The sequence below is a fragment of the Somniosus microcephalus genome, chromosome 4, assembly GCF_052327205.1.
Source record: "Somniosus microcephalus isolate GS21.2 chromosome 4, FLI_Smic_1.0, whole genome shotgun sequence".
NCBI lineage: Eukaryota > Metazoa > Chordata > Chondrichthyes > Squaliformes > Somniosidae > Somniosus > Somniosus microcephalus.
In genome coordinates, this window is record NC_140990.1 from 57,618,911 (window position 1) to 57,628,365 (window position 9,455).

A 9,455-nucleotide genomic window follows, 5' to 3' on the forward strand; every position below is an offset into this window, starting at 1 on the left:
CTAAAACTGGCGTTACACAACTATCTTTAGGCGCAAAGCCGGCGGTGCTGAGCTAAACCGCCGAGGCCGGGCGCAGCGCAGGTGCGGTCATTTCTTGATTGACAGCAGACACCCTGGCGCCGGCCAGCTCTTAAAGGGGGAAGGGTCGAGTTCGTCTGCTGCCACGCCCTGGACACTGCAGCCCTCCAGCTAGGCCTAAACACTGCTGCTGAACCGAAATAGCGCCGGGAAAGATGCAGAAGGCCCGTGAACGAGCGCAGCGCTTCACTGGCCATGATTTGAGGGTGCTGGTTAGGGCTTTGGAGAGGAGACGCAAACTCTTGTTCCTGGACAGTGGCAAGAAGCCTGCGACCAGCGTCTACAGGAAAGCGTGGAGGGAGGTTGCCCACAGGGTCACATCCAACAGCGAGGTCCCCAGGAACGCTGTCCAATGCCGGAAAAAGTTCAATGACCTCACAAGGATTGTCAGGGTGAGTCCCCTTTCCAGTGTCCTCCTCATCCTTGCATGTGCACCTCACATTATGGGCAAAGGGACCTAAAAGCCCTAATGGCCAGCCCTCATCCAGCAGCTATGGGACTGGCATGAACATCAATTGCACATTCTGCACTTTACACACTGGCCAAGCTATTCGACCATGGGAGGCAGTGCACACAAGATCAGGGCACCACACTGGCCAAGCTATTCGACCATGGGAGGCAGTGCACACAAGATCAGGGCACCACACTGTACTTAGAGGCCGTCCTTTCTCTTGCAGGCCAAGCTGGCACACAATCAGAAGAGCCGGACTGTGACCGGGGGAGGCCGTCCCCAGATCCAGCAGCTCAGTGACCTTGAAGAGTGCGTGGGTAGCCTCATGGGTGCCCGGGTGATTGGCCCCGTTGCATCTGGAGATGCCGACCCTGTTCTGGGCACCAATGGTAAGGACATCAGCTTTTGGACCTCTCTCGTCCCACTTGCGCTTCAGATCTACATCCTTTGCCACTGTCCGACCAATGCGCTGAATGCCACCACTCATGCCTCCCTCGCTGACGCCCTCTCCTCACTCTAAAGCTACTCTTGTGCCTTCCTGCTTTCAGATGGTGAGGAGGAGGTCCCTGAAGCTGCCAGTGACAGCCCCTCGGAAGAGGAGGAGGAGGAGGAGGAAGAGGAAGAGGAAGGCGGCCTATCAGGGGAACCCTCAGCCGCGCCAGGGGATGCCAATGGAGGGGACACGTCTTCCCTGGAGGAGAGCCAGGGGGAAGTGTCGGAGGGGAGTGTAGCTCCTGTGCCCAGTGGCGTGCAGCAACGTGGGAAGGGTCGGGCAGCTCGGCGGCCTTCTTCCCAGAGGGGGGAAGGGTCGCAGGGGAGTGTAGTTGCTGGGCCCAGTGGCATCCAGCAATGCGGGAAGGGTCAGGCAGCTCGGCGGCCTTCTCCCCAGAGGGAGAGTCCGGCCTCCAGTCCGGAGACGGTCCTCGCCAAGGAGGTGCGCCTCCTCGATCAAATGTCCGTGGACTCGGATCGCCGGCACACCGAGTTCATGGGGGTTGTGGCACGGTTGCCTGAGGCCATCGAGTCCCTGGCTCATAGTGTGGCCGATTTCGGCGCCTCACAGGCCAGGAGTTTCGAGCAATTCGAAGCAGCACACGCCGCGAGTCGGGCCGAATTCGGGGCAGCACAGGCCGCGAGTCGGTCCGAATTCGGGGCAGCACAGGCAACGAGTTGGGCGGAATTCGGGGCAGCTCACGCAGCGAGTGGCCAGGTGACCAGTGGTGCCGTGCAGTCACTGGCTGGTCTGATGCGGGCACAGACCAGGGCAGTACGGGCACTCACTGCTGCCACACTCGCTGTGTCAGCCAGGCATCGCCAGGGCACCCGCCGCGCTGCAGCAGCACAGCGGTCTGTCCTTCAGCAGATTGCTGCGCATGCTGCAGTGCTGGCCCGGGCGAGTGCCAGTGTCTCAGGCGAGCAGCGAGCGCCTGCCATCAGCCAGCTTGCCCCCATTCCTGCAGCCGCCACTGCCACTCCCCCAGTGGAGCTGCGACGAGCTGCTGGAGAGACTGCTGCTGCCCAGCCACAGCTGCAGCAGTCACCAGCCGGCCCCTCGAGGGCCAGAGCTCGTCTAGGCCGACCCCCAAGGGCATCTGCCGTCACGCCATGTGCCCCTCAGGAGCCTTCCCCCAGCCTTGCAGCAGCCACTGGGCACACTTTGAGGAGGAGCAGCAGGGCGGCCAGGGGCCGCAAAAGGCTGGACAAGGAATCGCCCTCGCGGGCCACAAAGTAGAGGGTGTGGGCAAATGTGTTTTTATATGGGGATGGTTGTTTTTATATGGGGATGGCTGTTTTTATATGGGGATGGTTGTTTTGTTTATGGGGATGGTTGTTTTTGTAAGGCCGAGGATGAAGGCCATTTTTGTGGAAATGTTTTGTTATTCCTCCCCAGGTTGTGGGAGTGAGTCATGTGTGTGACAGTTTTTTGGGGGTGTTGTCTGTTTTTGGGTTTCATGTGGGAAGGGCCTTGAGTTTGTTCAATAAAGCATTTTATTTATTCAGCTTGTCCATGTTTGATGTTTGAAGTGGTTGTTGCCTTAACCGGCTGAGGGCTTGCGGAGCGGCTGCATTCAGGTCCCTTCATTGCCACAAGCCATTCCCTGACAGGGGGCCTAGAAGTGACGTTCAATAAGCCGCCGACGGGCGGCCCTTGGACCTTCTGCCTCCCTCCTGGGCTGGTACTCCTCGTCCTCCTCCTCCTCATGCTCCTCCTGCTCCTCCTCCTGAGGTGGTGCTCCAGCGTGAGGTGGCAGTGCCTGAGTCCTGCGGATAGCCAGGTTGTGCAGCATGCAGCAAACGACCACGACCTGGGAGACTCTCTCCGGCGAATACTGCAGAGATCCGCCGGAACGATCCAGGCAGCGGAACCGTTGCTTGAGGAAGCCAATCGTTTGTTCTATGATGTTCCTAGTGGCTTGATGGCTTTCGTTGTATGCCTCCTCAGCAGGGGTCCTGGGCGCGCGGAGCGGGGTCATGAGCCAGGTACACAAAGGATAGCCTTTGTCCCCGATAAGCCATCCTCTTGGGGGAGGCTGTGCCTGGAACATGTCAGCCACAGTAGTCTGTCGCAGGATAAATGCATCGTGGCTGCTGCCTGGAAAGCGGGCATTCACAGCTAGGATGTGCTGCCTGTGGTCACACACCAGCTGTACATTGAGGGAATGGTAGCCCTTCCGGTTGCGGTAATCCTCGGCATTGTTGATAGGTGCCCGCAAAGCCACATGCATGCAGTCAATGGTGCCCTGCACCATGGGGAAGTCCGCGATCCTTGCAAATCCGACTGCACGCTGCTGCTGCCTCTCCAGGGTCATGGGGAAGGAGATGAATTGGTGTCTCCTTCTGAAAAGGGCATTGGTCACCTGGCGGATGCAGCAATGCATGGCGAACTGGGATATGTTAGCAATGTCCCCAGCAGCGGCTTGGAAGGAGCCGCTTGCATAGAAGTTCAGAGCCACCGTGACCTTCACTTCCACCGACAGAGACGTCCTGCACCTCAGCTGTGGACGCAGATCTCTGTGAAGCAGCTGGCAGATCTCTGCAACCACCTCCCTTCTGAAGCGCAGCCTCCTAACACACTGCGCGGCAGGCATGGTGAGATAGGACACCTGCTGGTGGTATTCCCTGAGTGGGTAAGGCCTACGTTGCCGACGCCTGTTGCCCCCTCTGCGTCTAGCCAGGGCTGCCCCTCTCACACAGCGTCTGCGAGCCCTTCGCACATAATGCTGAAACTGAGGGTTGGCACCCCATGCAGCCCCCATAATATACTGGCAAACAATGACCTCACAATGAGGCAAATTTCCAAGCTCTGGCCTGAAGCCAAAAATACCTCTCCTATGTTGGGCCAAAGCAGTAAGCTCTCTTCCTTGGTCTCTGTCCATAAATCCGTTGCACAAGAGTGATTGCTGCAAAATGGCTGGCCTTTACAGTTCAGGGTAAGTGCCCTTTAATTTGCGCTCCCCGCGGCCCGCATGGCCTCTGCTGCGTTCCATTTCACAGTTCTTAGGACCGCCACGCCCACATTGGGTGGCCGCGACTGAAGCTCCGGATTGGGGCGCACAAAGGGCGTTGCACGAGGAAATGACGTCATAATCTGCGCGCGCAGCTGAGCGCGCGCAAACACTTTGCGCCGGCGCTAAATGTCTACTGAAGTTGGGCGTAGGCGCAGATCGCACTGCGCCCGGCCGCTAAGTGCCTGGCGCTCGAGATCTACTCCTCCTAAGGCGCTAACGGCTGGCGCACGCAACTGAATTTCTAGGCCTATATGTTTCAATAAGATCGCCTCTCATTCTTCTGAGTAGAGTCCCAATCTACTCAACCTCTCCTCATATGTCCATCCCCTCATCCCCGGGATTAACCGAGTGAACCTTCTTTGTACTGACTCGAGAGCAAGTATGTCCTTTCTTAAGTATGGACAGCAAAACTGTACGCAGTATTCCAGGTGCGGTCTCACCAATACCTTGTACAACTGAAGCAATACCTCCCTATTTTTATATTCTATCCCCCTAGCAATGAAAGCCAGCATTAAATTGGCCTTCTTAATCACTTGCTGCACCTGCATACTAACCTTTTGAGTTTTGTGCACCAGGGCCCCCAGATCCCTTTGTACTTCAGTACTTTCCAGTTTCTTGCCATTAAGATAATAACTTGCTCTACGATTTTTCCTGCCAAAGTGCATAACCTCACACTTTCCAGTATTGTATTCCATCTGCCAAATCTCTGCCCACTTACTTAGCCTGTCCATGTCCCCTTGCAGGTTTTTTATGTCCTCCTCACTCACTACTTTCCCTCCCATCTTAGTATCATCTGCAAACTTTGATATGTTACACTCGGTCCCCTCCTCCAAATCGTTAATATAGACTGTAAAGAGTTGGGGACCCAGCACTGACCCCTGCGGAACACCATTAGTTACTGATTGCCAGTCTGAGAATGAACCATTTATCCCAACTCTCTGCCTTCTGTTAGATAGCCAATCCTCTATCCATGCCAGAATATTACCCCCAATCCCGTGATTTTTTATCTTAAGCAATAATCTTTTGTGTGGCACCTTGTCAAATGCCTTTTGGAAGTCTAAATACACTATCTCCACTGGTTCCCCTTTATGCACCCTATACATTACTTCCTCAAAGAACTCCAGCAAATTTGTCAAACATGACTTCCCCTTCATAAAACCATGCTGACTTTGTCCTATTAAATTATGATTATCCAAATGTCCTGTTACTGTCTCCTTAATAATGGACTCCAAAATTTTACCTACCACAGATGTTAGGCTAACCGGTGTATAATTTCCAGCCTTCTGTCTACTGCCCTTTTGAAATAAGGGTGTTACATTAGCAGTTTTCCAGTCTGCCGGGACCTTTGCCGAGTCCAGGGAGTTTTGGAAAATTATGACCAATGCATCCACAATCCCTACCGCCACTTCCATCAAGACCCTAGGATGTAAGCCATCAGGTCCAGGTGATTTATCCGCCTTGAGTCCCATTATTTTACTGAGTACCACTTCCTTAGTGATTTTGATCGTGTTTAGCTCCTCTCCCCCTTTAGCCCCCTGTTTGTCCAGTGTTGGGATATTCTTAGTGTCTTCTACTGTAAAGACTGATGTAAAATATTCATTTCGTGTTTTTGCCATCTCCATATTTCCCACCATTAATTTCCCGGTCTCATCCTCTAAGGGACCAACATTTACTTTAGCCACCCTTTTTCTTTTTATATAACTATAAAAACTCTTACTATCTGTTTTTATATTTTTTGCTAATTTACTTTCATAATCTATCTTCCCTTTCTTAATCCATCTTTTTGTTATTTTTTGCTGTCTTTTAAAGTTTTCCCAATCCTCTATCCTCCCTCTAGATTTGGCTACCTTATATGCCCTTGTTTTTAGTCGAATACTATCCTTAATTTCTTTACTTAGCCACGGATGGCTGTCTTTTCTTTTACACCCTTTTCTTCTCAGTGGAATATCTTTTTTTTGGAAGTTGTAAAATAACTCCTTAAATGTGCACCACTGATCATGTATCGTCTTACCCTTTAATCTATTTTCCCAATCCACTCTACTCAATTCTGCTCTCATACCTTCATAGTCTCCTTTATTCAAGCTTAGCACGCTTGTTTGAGATCCAACCTTCTCACCCTCTAATTGGATATGGAATTCAACCATGTTATGGTCACTCATTCCAAGGGGATCCTTTACTAGGACATTTTTAATTAATCCCGTCTCGTTACACAGGACCAGATCGAAGGTTGCTTGCCCCCTGGTCGGTTCAGTTACATACTGCTCAAGAAACCCATCCCTAATACACTCCATGAACTCATCCTCAAGGCTGCCCTGCCCAATTTGATTTGTCCAATTAATATGATAGTTAAAATCCCCCATAATTATAGATGTTCCCTTATTACAAGCCTCAACTATTTCCTGATTGATACTCCGTCCAACATAGTTGCCAGTGTTCGGAGGCCTATAGACCATGCCCACTAGTGTTTTTTTCCCCTTATTATTCCTTACCTCCACCCAAACTGTTTCATTATCCTGATCTTTTGACCCAATATCATTTCTCTGTATTACAGTGATTCCTTCCTTTATTAACATAGCCACCCCACCTCCCCTTCCTTCCTGCCTGTCCTTCCTGATCGTTAAATAACCTGGTATGTTTAATTCCCAGGCATTGTCACCCTGCAGCCATGTTTCTGTAATGGCCACAAGATCATACCCATATGTAGTTATTTGTGCCATTAACTCATCTATTTTGTTACGAATGCTACGTGCATTCAGATAGAGAACTTCCAAAGATGTTTTGTGACACTTAGTTCCTGCTTTTGCCCTTTTTATTACTTTAACTTTTGCTCCATACCTTCTGCCACTTCCTGACACGCTCTGGTTTTTAATTTCCCCACTGATACCTAAGTCTATGACCTTCTCTGTTGTCATTTTTATTATTTGCTCTCTAGGAACCTCACCCCCACTAGTTAGTTTAAAGCCCTCTCTACAGCCCTAGTTATATGATCCGCCAGGACTCTAGTCCCAGCACTGGCCAAGTGAAGCCCGTCCCAATGGAACAGCTCCCTCCTGCCCCAGTACTGGTGCCAGTGTCCCATGAAGCAAAACCCATTTCTCCCACACCAGTCTTTGAGCCACGCATTTAACTCTCTAATTTTATTCGTCCTAGCCAAATTCGCTCATGGCTCAGGTAATAATCCAGAGATTATTACCCTTGTGGTTCAGCTTTTTAATTTGGCCCCTAGCTGATCAAACTCCCTCAGCAGAACCTCCTTCCTTGTCCTATCTATGTCGTTGGTACCAACATGGACCACGACAACTGGATCCTCCCCCTCCCACTCCAAGTTTCTCTCCAGTCCAGAGGAGATGTCCTTAACCCTGGCACCGGGCAGGCAACACAGCCTTCGGGACTCTCGCTCTTGGTTGCAAAGAACTCTATCTATCTCCCTAATGATACTATCCCCTACCACTACAACATTTCTTTCAACTCCCCCCACTTGAATGGCCCCCTGCTCCACGGTGCTGTGGCCAGGTTGCTCATCCTCCCTGCAGTCCCTGCTCCTGTCCCCACAGGGAGTAAGAGCCTCGAACCTGTTGGAGAAGTGCAGGGGCTGCGGCTCCTCCAACACTACCTCCTGGATCCCCGTACCTGCCTCACTTCTAGTCACACCATCCTGACCCTGGCCACGGATTACATCTGAATTAATTAATCTAATTGGTGTGACTACCTCGTGATACACAGAGTCCAGGTAACTCTCCCCCTCCCTGATGTGTCTCAGTGTTTGAAGCTCGGACTCCAGCTCTTCAACACGGAGCCGGAGTTCCTCGAGCAGCCAACACTTACTGCAAATGTGATCACCGTGAGCATCAATGGTGTTCACCAGCTCCCACATATTGCAGCAGCAACACATCACCTGATCTCCCATTCTATGTAATTAATTAAATTTATTAATATTATTCTTAAATATCCTCTGCCCCGATTCTAGATGGTGACTTTAGAAACTATAAACCAAAGAGATTTAAGCTTAAAAGGGAGAAATACTCACCAACCAATCACTTACCCACTTTCTGGTGACGTCACACTTGGATTACTTTTTACCTCTCTCCTTCCAGACTGGAGACTGGTACGCCTTACCTGGTCTCTGGGGCCTTTTATAGCCCTGCACTGCCGCTCAGGATTCCCGCCGACGCTGTGAGGCCTTACCTGGTCTCTGGGGACTTTTATAGCCCCGCTCTGCCGCTCAGGATTCCCGCCGACGCTGTGAGGCCTTACCTGGTCTCTGGGGACTTTTATAGCCCCGCTCTGTCGCTCAGGATTCCCGCCGACGCTGTGAGGCCTTACCTGGTCTCTGGGGCCTTTTATAGCCCTGCACTGCCGCTCAGGATTCCCGCCGACGCTGTGAGGCCTTACCTGGTCTCTGGGGACTTTTATAGCCCCGCTCTGCCGCTCAGGATTCCCGCCGACGCTGTGAGGCCTTACCTGGTCTCTGGGGACTTTTATAGCCCCGCTCTGTCGCTCAGGATTCCCGCCGACGCTGTGAGGCCTTACCTGGTCTCTGGGGACTTTTATACCCCGCTCTGCCGCTCAGGATTCCCGCCGACGCTGTGAGGCCTTACCTGGTCTCTGGGGACTTTTATACTCCGCTCTGCCGCTCAGGATTCCCGCTGACGCTGTGAGGCCTTACCTGGTCTCTGGGGACTTTTATACCCCGCTCTGCCGCTCTGGTTTCCCGCCGATGCTGTGAGGCCTTACCTGGTCTCTGGGAATTTTTATACCCCGCTCTGCCGCTCAGGATTCCCGCCGACGCTGTGATGTTCAGATGCAGATTGCTAGGGGTGGGTAGAGGGACAGCCCGGTCTCCTTGATTCTGATCATTAATGGCCACGGCCTCTGTGTTTCTGTCCATTTGATTCATTCCCGCTCCGGCTACATCGCACTGCGATCAGTGAAATCTCCAATTAATGACCTTCAAGGGCAACAACTATTGCCCAGAATGCCCCGCGTGAGAGAATCCACCCGATTCCTGTCACAGGAGCCCAGTATGCAGGCGCGGTACCGGCTCTGTGGCTTCGCCGGCCGGAGCTGCAGGTGGGCGGGAGTGGGGTCGGGAGATTAATAAACTGCGGGCAGGCCGGGCTGCAGGGATTATAAAGTTGGAGAATGGCCTCAGGCCCGGATAAGATCCAGCAGCCTGGTTTGTGTTCCACCAGACGGCAGCGGTGTGATGAAATAACTCTGTGTTCTGGCATTTGTATTGTCTGTTGTTGTTGTACTTGTCAATGTCTGGAATGTTCTACAGGTGTAACCACTAATGCTCCTCCCTAGCCCCGCCCCTCTGGATCCTTCTGATTGGTGTGAGTTTTACTTATAAGAGCTGGGTCTTACTCATAAGGGCTGGGTCAGTGATGAATGATGGTTGCCCTATGTTAACTTGT